The sequence below is a fragment of the Suricata suricatta genome, chromosome 11 (genome assembly GCF_006229205.1).
Source record: "Suricata suricatta isolate VVHF042 chromosome 11, meerkat_22Aug2017_6uvM2_HiC, whole genome shotgun sequence".
Classification (NCBI taxonomy): Eukaryota; Metazoa; Chordata; class Mammalia; order Carnivora; family Herpestidae; genus Suricata; species Suricata suricatta.
In genome coordinates this window covers 50,036,540-50,057,444 of record NC_043710.1, presented here as the reverse complement: position 1 = coordinate 50,057,444, position 20,905 = coordinate 50,036,540, and the positions used below count along the sequence as shown (strand labels likewise).

Genomic DNA, 20,905 nt, shown 5'->3' with positions numbered 1-20,905 from the left:
CCCCCACCGCCCTCGCGTCCTCCCTCCGCCCCTCGACTTCCCGGCCCCAGTCCCCGGCGCCGGATCCAGCCCCAGCGCCGCGCGGTCCTCACGTCCCGGTTCTCGTCCCTTCTCCCGTTCACTTCGCCCGGCGCCCTCCTCTCATCCCGATCTCGACGTCCTCTCCCTCTTTCCCTCCTTCCATCTTCTCTCCCAGCCCCCGAAGGTCCCCTCTTCTCCCTCGCTGTCCTGTTGTCCCTTTCGCCCAGCCCTCTCCCTCCCACCCTTTTCTCTCCGTCTCCACTCTCTTTCTCCCCGTCCCCTGCTTCTCACCCCTTCCCTCAGCCTTTTCTCTCCACCCCTCCTCTCAGTCCTCTCTCCCTGGCCTCTTGTCTATCAAATTCTCCCCGTCTCCTTTCTCAACTCTTCTCTTATACCCGGCTTCCTTCCCCGTCTCCCCATCCCCTTCTGCCCTTCTCTTCTCTTCCCCTTTCTCCCCAACCCGTTCTCCCTTTCCATTCTGCCTGTCTCCTTCTCATGCCCCTTTCCACCCACCTCATCCCCTTCCCTTCTGTCATCCCTTTCTCTATCCTCCTCTTTCCCCATCTTCTTCCATCTTAATCGTTCCATTCCCTCCTAATCACTTCTGGTAATCCCATAGTCTATCCCTTTTCCCTTCTACTTGGTGTAGCTTTCCCCCCCCCCCCTTTCATCCCAAATTTGAGGCTGCAGATGGGGAGGTATCAGAAGGAAGAGATTGCGGCTGGTGGTCTAACTCAGAGTATAGTCCCAAGAAAAGGAAAATGAGATGGAAAGTGGGCAAGGAGTTGGGAAGGGGCTTGAGGCGCAATCTGGGAGAGAAAATGGGAAGGAGTGAAATCAGACAGGGGTGGAGAGTAGTAAAGAACTGCAAGAGCTTGACCGGTCCCCTTATGAGTAGGCTGAGTCCAAAGATATTCTGGACTTGAGAGGTGTACAAATGGTACGGATGGATTAGGGATTTCTAAGAAAAGAAAACAACGTTTCAGTTAAAGCAGAAGGGGTGCGATTTTGAAAGAGAGAAGTGAAAAAAAAGGCTGGAGTCCTTGGTAACATCCAGATTTCTGGCTTGGGCAGCTGAGTAGATGGCAATGACATTCACTGTGCTAGACAAAAGGAGCAGCAGTAGCTAGCAGGTTAATATAGAAAGATGATGACTTTAGATTTGAGCTGCTGACTTTGAAATGTCTGCTGGGTAGGTAGGTTTGTAGCTTAGAACAATGGCCGGATGGGCATAAATATTTGGGAGTCATCTGCAGATACCATATAAGCTTGAATACAGGGTGAGGTTTTGCCTTTTTTGTTTTTCCAAAATCTTCCCTCAGTAAAGAGGGAGTAACCTTATATTTGAGTCCTTACAAAGTCTCTCATATTACAGGGTTTGTTCTCATTTATTTTGAACAACAAACCACTGAATAGGGCAGTATGGTGTGGTGACTAAGCTTGTGGACTCTGGAGTCAGACTGCCTGGCTTGGGGTCCAGACTCTGCCATTTACAAGCTTTGTAGCTTTTGAAAAGTTACTTAACTTGCCTTTGCCTCAGTTTTCTTGTCTGTACAGTGGGGCTAAGGATTAAATTATCTTTTTAAGTTTATTTAATTTGTTTATTTGTTTATTTATTTATTTATTTAGAGCATGAACATGAAAGTGAGAGTGAGAGCAGGGGAAGGGCAGAGAGAGAGAGAGAGAGAGAGAGAGAGAGAGAGAGAGAGAGAGGAAATCCTGAGCGAGCTCCATGCTCAGCCAGGAGCCCCATCTCATGACCCCGAGATCATAACCTGAGCTGAAATCAAGAGTTGTCGCTCAACCCACTGAGCCATCCAGGTGCCCCTGGACTAAATGATTTATTATATGGAAAGTACTATGCACCTGGCACATAGTAAATGCTCAGTAAGTGCTATTTTTTACTCTTTTGGCAAGACACATTAACCTGAAATGTCCTCAACAATGCTATTTTGGATGCTCGTATAGATCACTTGTCACAGAATCCATTGTCAAAGTAATTTAACACAGCTTTGGTAACTATTCCTGGTGGTATGATCTCACAACTGCATGTGTTGGATGTCTCTAAATATGCTTTTAGAAGATTGCTTTAAAAAATAATACAGTAGTACTTGGGAGGGACTTCTGGGGTGCTAGAAGCATTCTATTTCTTGACTTCAGTAACGTATATATGTTTCACTTTGTGACAATTTATTGAGCTGAACACTTATGATTTATTACTTTGCTATATGAATGTTACTTCAGTAAAAGAAATTAACAATTGAAATTATTTTTAAAAGGCAGTAATGCACTAAGTGATTTTTAGAGGTCAAGAACAAACTCTTGCAGGATGCAGGCCAAAAACCATCATCCCTAGTGTGAGGCAAATGGCCCTTGTGACTTGGGATAAAGTTTCCAGTGACTAAATCATATGTGGATTCAAATTGTGCTGTGTTCTGTCCCAGACTCTTCACTTGGACTGCAGAGAAGGCTATTCACTCTGGGAAAATGAGCAAGATGGCTAAAAGTGACCCTAATAGTTAAGAAAGACACTGCTTTGGAGATGCATGCTAAGAGTATGAATAAAACTGTTTACTGAATTATGAGAATGGAAAAAAGCAAATCTATAAACCAATATATTATTATATTATGTGTAAACCAAAATATTAATATCTATAATTTATTATTTTGTGAATCAATAGATGAATTTAAATATATGTATAGTAAATTAACTAATAGAAGTAGACTTTTTATTGTTTCACACTCATCCCTACAGGTATAAGTTTTCAGGCTGGTCAAAGGCTTTTTGGATTTTCTCACTGGGAAAATGAGGTATCACCTTAGCTTTGGGTCACCTTATGTTGTAAATGTGACAAATGGCAAGAGAAGTTAAGAAAGTGAATACAATTTTTCAGGAGCAACAAGTACATTGGGAAAAGAGGGGTGTTTAGGACAGATCCTGAGAAGCTCCAATATTTAAAGATTGAAGAGAAGGAGGAGCAGTCTTCAAAGAAAAGTGAGGAGTGGCCAGAGAGGGAGAGAAAAGAAATGAAGGGAAGTAGTACCACTTAAGCCAAGGGAAAGGCCAAGAAAGAAGGCACAAAAGCAGGGAGTGGTCATCAAGGTTGAACAACACAGAAGAGGCCAGAAGTAAGGACTAAAAAGTATCCACTGGGTTTGGCCAGAGGTAGGCTGCTGGCGACCTTGGGGACAATGGGGCTGGAGTTGTAGTGGGTGGAAACTAGTCAGCACTTAGCAAATGAATGAGTGAAGAAGGGTGAAGGCCTGAACACTTGGAGTATAGCCTGCTCCTTAAGGAGCTTGACTGCAGGCAAGGAGAGAAATCTATAGCAGGGAGAGGGCAGACAGGTATTTTAGGAGGCCAGAGTTTTTCAAATGGGAGAAGCTAAATGTATTTTCTTACTTCCTTCATTTACTGAAGACATATGTAAGTGCCCACTATGTGCCAGCTCTATACTTAAGATACATATTTAAGATATGACTAAAGAGTAAACTGTGAAGACATAGCTGCAAATTGGTACTGGGGAGAATAATGATAGAGGAAAATATGGGATTGTGCACATAGAGGGGATTCCTCATCCAGCCCAGGGTTGGGATGTCAGCCAGTGGTGGCACAAAGATGACATTGGGACTGGATCTTGTAGGATGAGTAGAAGCACAGCAAATGAAGAAGTTGGAGAAACAACTTTCAGACAGAATAAACAGCAACACCATGTTCAAAATCACAACGACAAGAAAATAGTTTCTGGCCCTGGTGATTGGTGTATAGGCGGCAGTGGTGGTGGTTCTGAGTAGATTGAGTTAGCTGGATTGTAGGGAATATTGACTAATATGAAAGGAGAAACTGATAAAAGTAAATGGGACCAAATCATGGAGGATATTATATGTCATACAAAGGATCAAGGCTCTGAGAAGCCATTGAAAGCTTTATTCAATACAGGAAATAAAATGATTAGGTTATGTGACATTAACATTATGGCTGAAATATTGAGGATCAGAGGAGACCAGATAGGAGTTAGTTTCAGTTGCCCAGCTTATACTGTAATGAGGGTCTCACTTAAGTTAGTGATAGTAAGATTAGAAAAGAGGAGTAAGCTATGAGAGAAATTATACACTGACTAGAAGAAGTAAGGACAGGAAGATTCTAAGATGCTTTCCATGTTCCTAGGTCATACATTAGTGCTGTTGCCCATACATTTGGTTAAACAAATTAAAAGTAGGTTTGTGGGGAGAGAGATAAGATAATGAATTTGGTTTTGGAATGATGAGCCTAAGACATATGTGAAATAGCCAAATGAAGATGCCTAGTAGTTGGTTAAATTTGGAACTCAGAAGAGACAGTTGAATATTTTCAGGGGATAAATATTGCAGAGCCACCAGACTAAAGGTGGTTATGTAGAACCATGAGAATGGATGTAGTCACTTATGGAGAATATGTAGTGAGAAGAGGTGGAGAACAAAAGAAGATTCATGAACGAGATTGGGAAGAAGCAACTGACAAAGTAAGAATTGAACAAGAGAGCTGTGCCTAATGTGTTATCATAGGCATTAAGGAAAGAAACCGCTACAAGAAAAAGAATTGTCAACAGAGTAAAAATACCACAATAAGACGAAGTATGACAGGTTTCCATTAGATTTTGGAATTTTAGGGTAGAGCTGATGATCTCAGTGATCAAAAGAGAGGAGGTAAAGAACAAACCTGGAAGCATCACACTTCCTGAATTCAAACTATACTACAAAGCTTAGTAATCAAAACAGTATGGTATTGACATAAAAACAGACACAGAGAGGGGCACCTGGGTGGCTCCTCGGCTAAGCCTCCGACTTCGGCTCAGGTCAGATCTCAATGTTCGTGGGTTCGAGCCCCACGTCAGGCTCTGTGCTGACAGCTAGCTCAGAGCCTGGAGCCTGCTTCCGGTTCTGTGTCTCCTTCTCTCTCTGCCCCTCCCCGTCTCATGCTCTGTCTCTCTCTGTATCAAAAATAAATAAAAACATTTAAAAATTAAAAAAAATTAAATAAAATAAAAATAAATTAAAAAAAAAACCAGACACATAGATCAATGGGACAGAATAGGGAGCCCAGAAATAAACCTATGCATGTATTGTCAATTAATTTTTGACAAAGATGCCAAGAATATACAATGAGGAAAGGATATTATCTTCAATAAATGGTATTGGGGAAACTGGATATCCACATGCAAGAGAATGAAACTGTCCCATATCTTATACCATACATAAAAATCAACTCAAGATAAACTAAGGACTTGAGTGTAAGACCTGACACTATAAACTCCTAGAAGCACTTCAACATAGAGGGTAAGCTCCTTGATATTGGTCTTGGCAATGATCTTCTGGATTTGATGCCAAAAGCAAAGGCAACAAAAATAAAAACAAACAGCAAAGGAAATAAATGAAATGAAAAGGCAGCCTATGGAATGGGAAAAAATATTTTCAAACCACATATCCCATAAGGGGTTAATATCCAAGACATAAAAAAAACTCATACAACTCAGCAGCAAAAACTCCATAATCTAATTTAAAAATGGGTGAAGGGCCTTAACAAATATTTTTTCAAAGAAGACATCCAAATGACCACCAAGTACAGGAAAAGATGCTCAATGACATCACTGATCATCAGGGAAATGCAAGTCAAAATCACAGTGAAATATCACCTCATACTTGTTAGGATTCTATTACAAAAGCACATGATAAACAACAACAATAAGAACCAAGAGATAACAAATGTTTGTGAGGATGTGGAGAAACGATGAACCCTGTACAATGTTGGTGAGAATGTAAGCTAGTATGGCCACTAAGAAAAACATATGGAGGCTCCTCAAGAAATTGAAAATAGAACTGCCACATTATCCAGCAACCTCACATCTGAGTATATATCTGAAGGAAATGAAATAATTATTTCAAAGCGATATCTGCACCCCATGTTCATTATAGCAATATTGACAAAAGCAAAGACATGGAAACAGCCTAAGTGTCTATCAGTGGATGAATGGATAAAGAAAATGTGGCATGAATAGATAATAAAACCATATTATTTAGCTTTAAAAAGGAAGGGAATCCTGCCATTCCTGACAACATAGCTGAAACTGGAGGCCATAATTCTAAGTGAAATAGACCAGAAAGAGAAAGACAAATACTGCACTGTATCACTTACATATAGAATCTTAAAAAAAAAAAAAGAAAGAAAGAAAGAAAGAAAAAGAAAAAAGAAAGAAAAGAAAAGAAAAAGAAAAGCAACTGAACTCACAGAAACTTGGAAGATGATGGTTACCAGGGGGTGGGTGGGGGATGGGAAAATGGGGAGAGATTGGGAAAAGGGTGCAAAATTTCAGTTAGAAAAAAATAAGGTCTGAGGATCTAATGTACAACATGGGGACTATAGTTGATAATACTGTGTTTTATAAATAAAATTTTCTAAGAGGAAAAAAAAAAGAGAGAGAAAATGGGAAAGAAACCAGACCACAGAGGGAGAAGGAGGGAGTGGTGGTAAAACGGTATTGACTGTGTAAGAGTGAAAACTTGATGGTCTGTGAAAGAAACCCAATTGGCCCAGGGTACCAAACCTGGGAGTTGACTGGCAAATGGAACAGAAACTCAAACACCATCAAGACTTTCTCTGTGTCCCAAGTTTCTGTTTTTCATTTCATTTTATTTTGCTTCATCTTCTCCTATATATTTATATATTTTTATTTTATTCTGGAGTAATTTTAGATTGCAAAGTTGGAAAGATAATATTGAGAGTTCCCATATACCCTTCACCCAGTTCCCTTTAATGATAACATCCAAATAATTATGATACATTTGTCAAAAACATGAGGTTAACACTGGTACATCACTGTCCACTGAACTCCAGACTTTATTCTGATTTCACCAGTTTTTTCCACTAATGTTCTTTTTCAGTCCCAGGATTTAATTTAGGATACCACATTGCATTTAATCTTCATTATTAGTTAGTCTCCTCTGGTCTGTGACAGTTTCGCTGTTGCTGTTTTTTTTTATTTTTGTTTTTGTTTTTTATCATGGCTTTGGCAATTTTGAAGAGTACTGGCCAGTCATTTTGGGAAACATCCCTCAGTTTGGGTTTTTCTGATGCTTTTCTTATGATTCACCTGAGAAGGGGTACCTGGGAGGTGCAGTGTCCCTCTCATTCCATTATATTGGGTGTACATGATAGCAACATGAATTATCACTGGTGATGTTAATTTGATCACTTTGTTAAGGTTGTGTCTGCCTGATCTTTCTACTGTAAAGCTACTTTTTTTTTCTCTTTCCATAATCTGTATTTTGAAAGTGATTTTCTAAGTCCCATAGTCAGGGAGGGGGAGATTAAGCTCCACCTCCTGGTGGGTGGGCACATATGATCTACATTTATTATGTAGTATATTATTTGGAATTATTCTCTTTGGAGGATTCATCTCTTCTCCTTCCTGATGTTTTATACAAATTTTAAAATTAATATTACATATGTGATTAGTCCAAAAAATAGTTAAGTAGGCCTTTTTAAACACCACCAAAAAATCCGGAAATCCTGGAGAAAGACTCCAGACGGTCACGTGCCCATCTAGATCAATCGTGGGAGCAGAGGCAAGAACACTTAAGAGGATGGCAGCAACTATTTAGAATGATTGTTAAAAATGCTTTGGCATAAACTTGTCCTTTTGACCAGGGCATGCCTTGGTTTTTTCCTTGGTTAAGTGACCTATCACTTAACCTTCAGACCTCAGCTGAAGCATCACTTAGTCACAGACCTCTTTCCTGACTTCTCCGACTAGGTCAGTCCATATGATGGATTCTCATGGTGCTTGGTCCTCCTCCTTTGTGGTAGTTATCACAGTTACAAGTTTCTGGTGTGTGAATACTGGATTAAATATCTGAATACGGCACTGGTGTGTTCTCCTTTGTAGCACATACTTGCTATGCCTGCCCAAATGTGGTGTTCAATCAAGATTTGTTAAGGGTATGACTGACATGAAGTGGGCTCCTATTCCACAGTTGAAGAAAGGATATTAATGAGGTAGCAGAATAAAGGACCACTACTCAGTGAGTGCAGTGAGGAGAGAGAGGCAAGTGGCAGGAGGCTGGTAGGAAGAGTGGGGAGGGCAAGGACTAGGGGATGGTTGCTTGGAAGAAAGCAGCACGACCATATTTGACACCATAGGTCAGGAGCTCACAGAGAGGCAATGGCTGGTAGAGCAGGTCCCAGAGGAGAGAAGAGGGACTGGAGAAATCACCATGAGTACAAGAAGCAATTGGTTTTTAGCAGAAGAGACAGGAAGGGAAGATGGGGAGGATACAGAAAATTCGCGTGTGAGGGTATGATGGCAGTGGAGGAGAAGGGTGGGCAGAGCAGAGATTTGAGGCCATCAGATAATTTCATTCTCTCTGAAGGGGAGTTGAGGCATGAGAGAGGCAATATGGTAGGGATCTTCAGGCAAGTGTTAAAGGAGTGGAGACACTGGTAAGGGGATTGATGGCCAGTTGAGGATGCTGTGAGAGGACAGAGGACATAGTCATAGCTACACTAAAGTCCTTGATGACAAAGGGAGAGGTCATTTCATTATAACACTGAGTAGGATGGAGACTTTATGACAGCATGGTGCATGGTGTGATTCTCAAAGTTTGGCTGCATGTATGGTGTGATGTGGTTATCTGTATTTGGACCTTGGGGAGTCCTGAGACTGGAGGCTCCATCCCTCTTCTCCCTAGCCATGTGGAAGGATGTGAAGAAGTGAAGAAGTGTTAAGCAAAGCCAGTCTCCAGCAGAGGAAGTGGGGGTCAGATATATACAAAAGAACTGAGAATTTAGGGGGTTGTCACCATAAAATGGAGGTTTCAGAAAAGAAAAACTTAGGAGGTAGGTCCACCATGGAAGGAATTAAACGGCAGGGAAGCAGCAAGGAAAAATTAGCTAGGGGCAAGATCAGTGTGGGGATGATCAAATGAGAAAGGAAAGATGACCTAGAAGGCCTGACTTCTGAACAATGATCCTGAAGGACAAAATAGGGGCTGACAATTCTCCCTGTCTCTGTTACTCATTTGTTTCTTCTTGGTGCCAGAAAAGGCACTGGCTAGCATCAGGGCTTAGTTTCAGATGGCTCCATGCCTTAGCCCCCTGTTCAAATACTCATGAGAAGCCACAGTCATCAGGTCCAGCCCAGCCCTGGAGAAACTGAGCAGGAGTATTAAAAAATGGCCAGAGTCCAGCATGGTCTGAGCTAGGATCTTCCAAGACCAAGTATATTTTCCAGGCTCTGAAGGACTTCAATTCCCCATAGAGATTCTGTCCCCATAGAGGACAGAAAAAACTTCTGATTCTCTCCACAGAGAAAGAGCCAGAGGAAGCAGAAGGGGATAGGATCACAGGTGCAGGGATTAAACGTGGAGAGGAGGAAGGACTCCTATCCTCTGGGATGGTAAGTAAAGAAAGACAGTTCTTTAAATTTCAGTTCACAATTTGCTGAAATTTACCAATTTTGTCAATTTAACAAAATTTTGTTTTAATTATGTGTATAGTTTACAACAACTTGAATGTTGTGCAGATTTTAACTACTTTTGAAGATTTTTACAGACTATCAGTGCACTCATTTGAAGTGTAGCTTAGCTTACTTTTAGTTTTAATTTATTTGCAGCTGTTTCACTGAAGTCATTTTGGCATGGCTAGCCAAAGTTCAGTGTATTCTAAGGTTTTCCTTAGAATCTATGCCTTTTGGGAATGAGACCTTCTTGTGTATTTTGCTCTACAAGTGTTATGCAATGACTCAAATGTAAAAAACTTTTTATAAACAATCATGGTAGAGGAGTTTATCTTCAAAAAGATTTTCTTTATTTTTTTTTAAATGTTTTTTATTTATTTTTGAGAGACAGAGAGAGACAGGATGAGCAGGGGAGGGTGAGAGAGAGATGGAGATACAGAATCCGAAGACAGGCTCCAGGCTCTGAGCTAGCTGTCAGCACAAGGCCAGATGCGGGGCTCGAACCCATGAACTGTTATATGAGATCATGACCTGAGCCGAAGTTGGATGCTTAACTGACTGAGCCACCCAGGTGCCCCAAGATTTTCTTTTCTTTTTTTTATGTTTATTTATTTATTTTGAGAGAGAGGGAGGGAGAAGAGCAGAGAGAGAGAGAGAGAGAGAATCCCAAGCAGGCTCCTTACTGTCAGTGCAAAGCCCAGCTTGGGGCTTGATCTAATGAACTGTGGGATTATGACCTGAGCCGAAATCAAGGGCCAGTCACTTAACTGACTGAGCCACCCAGGTGCCCCTTTTCTAAAAGATTTTAAATCCAATAATTTGCTTTTTTATTTTTAATTTTTTCAATACTTTGCCTTTTTAAAAACTTCTTTTTGAAAAAATATCTTTTTGTTCATTGCGATTTTAATAGGTATATCGATATGGGCTGAAATATGACCATACTATATTTTTATGCTGGTTGGTAGATGGTATTAGTAGTTACCATGATAAATGATAAAGTTACTTCTATAAATTCTAATGTAAACTCATTAATTCAAGACAATTATTCTAGGATATCATAATGACCATTGATAAATGAGCTCTGTGACATAGTGACATCTAAGAAACACTTGTAGAATCTCTGCCAGTTCCATTCATATCATAATAGGAAGACTGAACTTTAGAACGATCTTCTTATCCTTTTCCTTGGGTATGTAGCTATTGCTTCTAGTTTTTACTTTGTTTTCTATTTTTTATGTTTAAGTATTCGTTCTATTGCAATACAAGTTATAAACTCTGAAGTTCATCTTTATAAAGTGCATAATTCACAGTGTTTTTTAGTATATTCACAGAGCCGTGTATCCATCACCATATATTCCAGAGTATTTTCATTGCACCAAACGAAACGCCATACCCTCTAGCAATTATTCCCCTTTCTTTCCTCCCCTCAAGCCCTAGAAACCAATAATTTATTTTCTGTATCTGTGGATTTCCTTTCTGCATATTTTCTATAAATGGAACTATACATCATATAGTCTTTAGTGTTTGGCTTCTTTCACTTAGCATGTTTTCAAGGTTCATCCATGTTTCACATTAAACTTTTAAGTGTTTATTTATTTATTTTGAGGGGCAGAGAGAGGGAGAGAGGATCCTAGGCAGGCTCCATGCTGTTAACACAGAGCTTGATGAGGGGTTTGATCTCATGAACCATGAGAGCATGACCTGAACCAAAATCAAGAGTCTGACACTTAACTGACTAAGCCACCGAAGTACCCCAGTTCATCCATGTTTTAGCATGTATCAGTACTTCATTCCCTTTTATGACTGAATAATACTCCACCAGATGGATAGATCATATTTTGTTTATTCATTCATCAGTTGATAGACATTTGGCTTTTTTTTTCTCACTTTTTGGCTATTAGGAATAATGCTATGAACATTTATATACAAGTTTTAGTGTGTACATATCTTTTTAGTTCCTTTGGGTATATACCTAGGAGTGAACTGCTGGTATGGCACTTATTGTAAACTGTGGTGCACATTTTGAGAAAATATTTGAGGAAATATTGCCAAAGTTTTCTATAGAAGCTGCCCACTTTCATTTCCTCTAGGAATATACAAGGATTCCAATTTCTTTACATCTTCTCCAACACTTATGATTAATCTTTTTTATTCTAATCATCCTATTGGGTGTGGAGTGGTAGCTCATTGTGGTTTTGATTTGCATTTCTCTAACGACTAATGTTCATCTTTAAGAAAATATTTATTTATATATTTGAGACAGAGAGCGAGCAGGGGAGGAGCAGAGAGAGAGGGAGACAGAGAATCCTAAGCAGGTTCCACATGGTCAGTGCAGAGCCCCGTGTAGGCCTGGAACTCATGAACCATGAGATCATGACCTGAGCCAAAATCAAGAGTCAGATGCATGCTTAAGGGATTGAGCCACCCAGGCACCCTGCAACATCATTTTATATGCTTATTGGCTATTTGTAGATTTTCTTCTGTGCATTCTTTCAAGATTATCTCTTGTCTTTAATTTTCTGTGGTTTGAATATTTTATGTAATTTGAATATTCTGTGGTTTTCTACACATAGGTGTAAACATTTTTTTTCAGTATTTATCATGCTTGGTGTTCTCCCAGCTTTCTGGATCTGTGGTTTGGCATCTGCCATTAATTCCAGAAAGTTCTCAGCCATTATTACTTCAAATATTTCCTCTATTCATTTTTCTTTTTCTTTTTCTCTGGTATTCCCATTATATACTTTTTAAAAAATGATTACTTATTTTTGTGTGTGTGAGAGAGACAGAACGTGAGCGGGGAAGGTGCAGAGAGAGAGGGAGACACAGAATCCCAAGTAGGGTCCAGGCTCTGAGCTGTCATCCCAGAACCCAATGCAGGGCTCGAGATCACAGGCTGTGAGATCATGACCTGAGCTGAAGTTGGACACTTAACCAACTGAGCCATCCAGGTGTCCCCATTATGTATACTTTCTTATTGCTCCAGTTCTTACTATATTTGTTATTGTTCCTTGGTTCTTGAATATTCTGTTCTTCCCCACCCTCTCTCTGTGCTTTTTTCTCTTTGCTTTTCAGCTAGGGAACTTTGTATTAAACATACCTTCAAGCTTATTGATTCTTGCCTTGGCTGTGTCCAGTCTACTGATAAGCCCATCAAAGGTGTTCTTCATTTCCATAACAATGTCTTAAATCTCTAGCATTTCCATTCAATTTTCTTAGAGTTTCCTTCTCTCTCCTCATGTCATCCATCTCCTCTTGCATGCTGCTCACTTTTTCCATTACCACACTTAGCACATAACCATAGTTCCTTAAAATTTCCCATAATTCCGAAATCTGTGGCGTATTGAGTGTGGTTCTTATGCTTGTTTTGTCTTTTCAAACTTTGTTGACTTTTATTATGTCTTGGAATTTTTTTGTTAAGACTGAACTTGATTTATCAGGTAAAAGAAACTGAGGTAGCTAGGTCTTTAGGATGAGATTTTATGTTTATTTGGCTCGGAGTTAGGTGATGTTTATTCTGTGCTACAGCTGTGCTGTTGGAGGTTAAATTTCCTCCAGTGCCCTTGTTTTTGTCCTCCCTGTTGTTCTGGGTCTCCCTAGAGACCCCTTCTTAAATAGGGTCTGAAGCTTGCAGGTTTTTTTTTTTTTTTAGCTCGGATTCCTGTTATTATACAGGAGCCCTATTGATGTGATGATAAAGTGTGGGGAAAGAAGAACTATTCTATAGTCCTTTTAGTGAGCTTGTGTCCTTGGGCATCCCACTTCCCGCCTTGGCCTTAGGACAGGAAGGCTAGAAGTTGCTGAAATTGGCTATTTCCCTTCCTCCATGTCAGTTACACTTTAGTAAACCCAAGTCGTTTAGGCTCTAGTAAAATGGTTTCCTTGGAGGGCAAGAATTGCTAAAGAGAACAGACAGACTGCTCTGTGCATCATTCATTTTCTGTCCTCCTGCTGGAAGCATGAGGAAATTTTCTCCTATCTTCACAGTGAGAACCTGGTGGGGCTCCCAATTCTTGTCAAATGAGAAAGTGGCTATATACATTATTTGGAGAAATACCTATTCAAATCCGTTTTAAAATTGAGTTATTTGTCTTTTAATTTTGAGAGGTGAGGATTCTTAATGTACTTCTGGTACAAGTTCCTTTACAGATATATGATTTGCAAAGATTTCTCCCTTTCTGTGGATTGTCTTTTCATCTTCTTAATGGTGTGTTTTGGATTATGACAATGTTAAATTTTGGTGAAGTCTAATTTCCCTTTTGTTGCATATGCCTTTGGCATCATATCTAACTAAGAAACCATTGTCTAATCTAAGGACAAATTTACTGCTATGTTTTCTTCCAATGGTTTTATAGTTTTAGGTCTACAATCCATTTGAGTTAATTTTCATATGTGGTATTAGGTAGGGGTCAAACTTTATTCTTTCACATATGGATAATTAGTAGTAGCATTATTGGTTGAAAAGACATCTTTCCTCATTTAATTTTTTGCCATCCTTATCAAAACATCAGTTGACCCTAAATTTAGGTTTATTTCTGGCCTCTTAATTCTATTCCATTGTCTATTTCTTATACTACCACAGAGTTGGTTATATTATAGGCTTTTTTAGGCAAGAAGTAAAGTCCTCTTGCTTTATTCTTTTTTTCTCAGGATTATTTTAACTATGCTGAGTTACTTAAATCAATTTGAGGAGTATTTTCATCTTAACAATATTAAGACTTCAAATCCATGAATATGCGGTATTTTTACATTTAATTACGCACTTTTAGATTTATTTCAATAATTCTTTGCAGTTTTCAGTATATAAATCTTATATTTCTTTGGTTAAGTTTATTCCTAAACATTTTATTTCGTGCAATGCAATCAATAACAGAATTGCTTTCATAATTCTTTTGGATTGTTCCTTGCTAGTGTGTAGAAATACAACTGATTTTTGAATACAATTTTGTATACTAATCTTGTATCTTTGCTGAACTCATGTATTAGTTTTATTAATTAACTAATTAATTAATTTTTGGGTGTATTCCTTGGTAATTTCTACATAGAAGATCATGTTACTGCAAATATAGTTTTACTTATTCCTTTCCAATACATATGTCTTTGTTTCTTTTTCTTGTCCAATTACCCTGGGTGAACCTCTGATGCAATGTTGTAGATGTACATCTTTGTCCTGCTTCTGGTTTTAGAGACAAATCACCAGTCTTTTAATATTAAGTATGATGTAAACTGCGAGTTTTTCATACATGTCCTTTATTATGTTGAGAAAATTCTCTTTATTCCTAGTTTCTTGAATGTTTTTATGATGGAAATGTGTCGGAATATGTATAATGCTTTTTCTGTGTCTACTGAGATAATTGTGTGGTTTTGTTTTTTATTCTATTGATACGTAGTATTACATTACTTCCTTTTTGAATAGTAGACCAACCTTATGGTCTTGGGATAAATACCACATGGTAACAGTGTATAATTCTTTTTCTTTGTTGTTGGATACAGTTTGCTGGTACTTTATTGAAGAATTTTGCATCTAAATTCTTAAGTGATATTGATTTATGTGTGTGGTTTTTGTTGTTGTTGTTTATTTTGTTTGGTTTTTCTTGTGAGGTGTTTTTCTGGTTTTAGTATGAGGGTAATACTGGCCTCACAATATGAATTAGAAAGTGCTGTTTTAACTGTTCTTATTTCATAGATTGGTTTATCAGCTTGATCAAATGAGTATTACCTTGTATTTTAGGCATCTGAATCCTAAGTACCTGACATAAATACCACACAAAAGTGATATTCAACAGAGTTTGACTGAAACCTGGTACATAACAAATTTAATGAAAAGACTTTGGTAAAACTAAAAATCTTGCCCTCATCCCAACATTTTTTACTTTTCTCTCAATTTACATATACCCTTAAGTGTCACCACAACTGAGGCTTGGGAAAAGTACTTTTCCTAAAATTGTCTTAGTCTGTTTAGGCTCCTATAATAAAATACCACAGATTGCATAGCTTATAAACAAAAGAAATTTATTTTTCACAGTTCTGGAAGCTGGGAAGTCCAAGACCAGTGCCAGCACAGTCAAGTTCTGGTGAGGACCCTCTTCCTGGTTCATAGCCGGTGCTTTCTCATTGTGCTCTCACATGGTGGAAGCGGCAAGGGATCTCTGTGGGCCTTCTTCATGAGAACACTAATCTCATTCATGAGGGCTTCACCATAACCTGAGAACCTCTCAAAGCCTCCATCCCCTAATACTACAGTATCAGGCATTAGGATCTCAACATAAGCATTTTGGAAGGACACAAATATTCAGACCATAACAAAAGTGAATACATTAACCTTCAACATTCACTTTTAAAATCTGCTTTCCTCTCAAGTTGCTGGTATATTTTTACCCTGTTTTCCCTTTTCCTTTTTTTTTCTTCCTTAAAGTTTATATATTTATTTTGAGAGAGAGAGAAAGAGAGCATGAGTGGGGGACGGTCAGAGAGAGAGGGTGAAAGAGACCATCCTAAGCAGGCTGTGCACTCAAACCCATAAACTATGAGGTCACGACCTGAGTTGAAATCAAGGATCCAATACTTAACGGAGCCATCCAGGTGACCCTTTTCCCCCTGTTCACTGTCACACTTCTTGTCTGTAGGATTTTTGGTTTTGCCTCTCTCAAGAGACTGCTCTGTCAGAGGTCAACAGTGAACACCCTTGGAACAGCCATTCCAAGGTCAATGGCTAAAGATACTCACTAATCCACTACTCTGGAGCCTGGCCAACATTAGGTTCTGAGAATACAAAAATTATCTATCTAGTGTCTGCCTCCAAGAACTCAACATATTGAGGGAGACAGACACAAATGGATGTTTTTGATACCCTCTTTTTCTGGATTTTGACACACCAGTGTTCTAGTTGTGGTCCTTCTTTTCACTCCTCAGGTGGTTTCTTCCTCTCTCTGTCTAGCCTTTGAATGTTGCTGTCTCCTAGGCCTTCTTTTTCTCTTACTGTGTATTTTTTGACTAGGAAATCTCACCTAGTATAATTGCTTCAACTCCCGTGTGTGTGTGTGACTCTCACATCTGTATTACTAGCTTACACATATCCTCTGTCCTTCAGAGTAACTGTTTACAAGACAGCTCCTAACACAAATATGCCGACAACAAAGTTCAGCACAGTGTTCTCAGGTCTGCTTTTCCTCTGCTCTCCTTGTTCTCTGGGAATGTAATCACTCCACCCAACTGCCCAGGTAGAAACCTGGTGTCATCCTGACTCTTAATGTTCTTCCTCTACCTCATGTAATCACACACAATGTCTCGTCTCTTCTGTCTCCTCTCTAGCTGTCTGGTCAGCTTCCATCTCCATCTCCCCTGCCTCTGGCCTCATCTAGTCTTCCAACAACTCCCTCTGGATTCCTTTACTAGCCTCCTATTTGTTTTCCGGGCTTCTAGTCTTTCCCCTCTAACCCATCTTCCCCTCTGGGGCATGAATGATCTTTCTGAAATGTAAATCTGCTCCTTGTTCTCCCCATTTAAAAATTCTTCAGTGGCTTTCCCTGGTCTTCAGTATAAAAACTAAGCACTTTATCATGTCTTACAGGGTCCTTTGTAACCTGATCTCGCTTGGCTTTCCTGCTTCATTTCCTCCACTTCTTCCTCAAATACTCAATCCCAGCTGTACCAAATTACTTCCTTGGAGTTTCTCAACCACTCTGCTGTTTCATAATTCAGTGCATTTATACCTGCAGATCTTGCTGCCTGTAATGTCATCCTAGCTCACTTCTTTCCCCCAAGTTTAATGAATATATTCATTCCTTAGTATTTAGCCCTTGTATCGTTTCCTCTGAAAAACTCCATGCTCACCTTCTTTCTTGGTACTCAGTATGTCTCTGTGCACCACTTTCATAGTACGTCTTACTATATGATCTTGTCCTTCCAAGACCTGTTGGGTCTCTGTATTTTCTTTATTTCCATAGTGCTTTGAATGTAGAAGGTATACACTTGCTAAATTGATTTGATAATTTTTTTTGAGTGCCTATGTGCATTGTGCTAGATTTATGTTGCATTTTGCAGGTTCTCTTGCCTGTATTAAAGGCAATTTCTCAGTCTTCTTCATAGCTTCTATATCCCGTCTGTCTCATAATGTCTGATCTCAGCCTCCTTTCCTTCTACGTATACACTCTGAGTCACCCCATCCATTTCCTTAGTTTTAATTGCCAACAACTCCCAAAATGTTCTCCCAGTGAAGAAGTCTTTCCGAAGCTCCAGATGCTCTCAGGCACTTCAAACTCAGCACATACAAAAATGAAACCATTTTTCCTTCTGGGACAAAAGAAAAAGATCATTGTAAAAAAGATTCTGAGATCATTTTAAGGAAAAGCAATTACAAATTAAGTCTCAACAATGGCAGAAAGTTTTCAGTAACATCTCTAGATACAGTTTTTGTATTTTCATCTCCTTGAAAGTGAATAGCACTAAAACTCCAACGCCGTGCTTCTTGTGCTGGGCTACACAGCAGTGTGTCAGGGTAATGTGAAGCTACAGTGCAAACAGGCTCATCTTCCTATAGCATCAATTTTGACAGAATGCTTTTGTATGTAACTTACAAAATTTAAGAGAAAAACCATTTTTATATAAATATATATTATAGAACAGAATGTAAAATGTCAGAAAAGTTTAAACTCCCCCCCCCCCAAATATAAGCACACAGATCACTTCTATTAGGGAGTCTCAAATTTAACTACCGAATTCATGACCCAGGGTCAGAGACAAGCTCTGATATGCCCATGCATTTAAGGGCAGGGAGAGGAAAGCCTAAGGGTACAAACATTACCCAGCAGTGAACAATGGGCAATCAGCTTTGCAGGAAGTTCTTTTTTCAAATGAAATGGGAGGAAACCAGGGAAGGGAGGAATTACTGAGCCCAACCAAAATGCAGAGCTAGGCTGACAAACTTAGTACAATGCACTGACTCAGTCAATAGACATTTATAGATGCCCACTTGGTCCTATGTTCTCTATTGGGTGGCACGATAGTAAATTAGATATGTCCCTCTATCCCCAAGGAGTTTGCGATCTAGTGACGGGTGCTGAACAATGTAATTGTGCCATCGCTACAATGAAGGATGAACAGCATGAAACGGGACCACTGGAAATGTCTAGTTTTGCTTGGGGGAATTCAGTGAATACTTCACAAGAGACACCATTTCAGCTTCTGGTTAAAACTTGGGAAAAGTATAGGTGTCTTCTGCTTATAGGTTGGTTAGAAACATTTCCGGAAGTTGGAATATGAAATGTGTGAGAAAAGAATTAGACACTTTGTTTTCTATAATGTTTATTTTGAGAGAGAGCACACATGCAAGACACACGCACTCTTGATAGTCATTATGAGCATGTAAATCCCTAGAGAAGGAGCTCATTTCTTTAGTCTTGGGATATCCAGCAGTGTAGCTTACCAGTGTTCCTGCATAGTATCATGTTTATTGGTTTCGTGAAGCTCAGCTATTGAGTTGAATGTCATGGACAACATGTGGCTTAGTCCTCCTCACTTAATAAACATTATGAATGAGGTCCTATATAGGAAGAGTTATCCAGAAGATTAAGTCCTAGTGCCTGCCTTTGGGAGCTCAGCTAAGTGGAGTCAGTGAAACAGGCACTTTGATAGTCATATGCCCAGAAGACTGTAACTGCACACAAGGAGGAACCTAGCCCTGTTTGGAGGGTTCTATGAAGTTTGGAGGCAGCCTCAAAAAGTGACTTCTGAGAAGAGAATCACATGATTAGTAAGAGGTAACGTGACAGGAGGCAAGCTAGAGGAGAGGATGCCTCATGCACAAAGGTATGATATATTCAGAGAACAAGTAGTTTCCTAGGAAGGGTAGCAAATAATGGTAGAACAGGCTGAGAGGCGGCTGGGCCAGGCCACAGAATGCCTCTGTCATGAGAGAAGTCTGGATCTTATCCTGAAAAGGCAATGGTGGTCACTGTAATATTGGTTCAGATCAGTGTTTCTCAAAGCACAGGTTATAATCCGTTAGTTGTAAAATTATTTTAGTGAACTGAGACCAGCATTTAAAAAAAATAACTAGAAAAGAGTTGACAATATTAGTGTGCATCACATTTGTTAAAGCAAATAATGTTTTGTGATACTTTTGCTTCAATTACATATATGTGAACAGTATTCTGATATAAAATGTTTTTTGATCTGAGGGTCATAGTAAAGCATTTTTGAGAAACAACAAAGGTTCAATGGTACAAAGCAATATATCAGATTAGTTTTGGTAGTGATTAACAGAAAACCTAGGGAACGTGGGAAGAATCACTAAAGATTATTACTATATAGTTCCTTTTAGTTGTTCTGGCCTGCCATTCTGTGTCGTCTTCAGACTAAAGTCACAATAACATGCTACTTCATTCTCATCAAGCATAGTAGACTGGAGTCTTAGTGCTTCAAATTAGTTTAGGCCTGTCCATTGCCGAACCCATTAACAGCAAGGGGATGGAAATACTAGGACTACCTTAGACTAATTACTGTTTGGGAACCAACTGCTCTGGCTGTAGGAAACTACAGTGCAACATGGTAAAATCGGGGCATTACAGAAATATTGTAGTGGCACCTAGGTTCACAAAGCAATGAACTTAGGTATGGGGATGGCCGGGGAGCCACCCTGATGCCAAAAGTACAAGGTAGGCAGGTGAAAGGGGGAGAGTTCTCTGGGTGGTAGAGTCTGCATAAACAAAAGGTGATAAGGGGAGTTCTGCACAGGGAAAGTCACAACAAGGACTCACATGCTTCCTGAATATAAAATGGGAGGCAAGGGAAGGAAATGGAGCATTTAACAGAAGCCTTGTCACCAAGGGGACCATGGTAAGGAAACTGGATTTTTTCCCCATAGGAAAGGACGAGGCACTGTAGATCACAGAACAGAGAATTAAAACATCACATTTCTCTTACTTCATCTGCAGCGGGGAGGGAGGCAAATTAGGAAGCTTTTGCAGTAACCCAGGATAGAGATGTCTTGGATTTCAGACTAGGAGAGGGGCTTGCAGATTTTAGAAACATTATGGAAATAAAAGCAACAAGACTTGTTCACTTGACTAGAGTATGTGTAAGTAAGCAGTGCCTGGCTTTTGTAGGGTCTCCTTCGGATATTGGGCTTACACTATGTCTCGGATTTGAAGCTGGAGTACGTTTGTTATTTTATGCCATACCCCAATGTTCATAGGAGCACTGTCAACAATAGCCAAAACATGGAAAAAGCCTAAATGCCCATCACCTGATGAGTGGATCGAGAAGATGTGGTATATATACACAATGGAGTACTACATGGCAATGAGAAAGAATGAAATATGGCCATTTGTAGGAAAGTGGATGGGCCTTGAGGGTGTCATGCTAAGCGAAATAAGTCAGGCAGAGAAGGACAGATC

At 39.5% G+C, this 20,905-nt stretch overlaps 1 protein-coding gene across 2 annotated transcripts in view; it reads left to right on the top strand.

Moving 5' to 3' along the window:
* The window catches only part of LOC115272189 (olfactory receptor 2D3-like), a 184,094-nt gene that overhangs the window by 24,275 nt on the left and 138,914 nt on the right, over window positions 1-20,905 (top strand). For both annotated transcript variants that reach the window (XM_029915243.1, XM_029915242.1), the window contains exon 3: window positions 9,364-9,452. The gene's annotated coding sequence lies outside the window, so the exon portion shown is untranslated. The remainder of the gene's footprint in view (window positions 1-9,363; window positions 9,453-20,905) is intronic.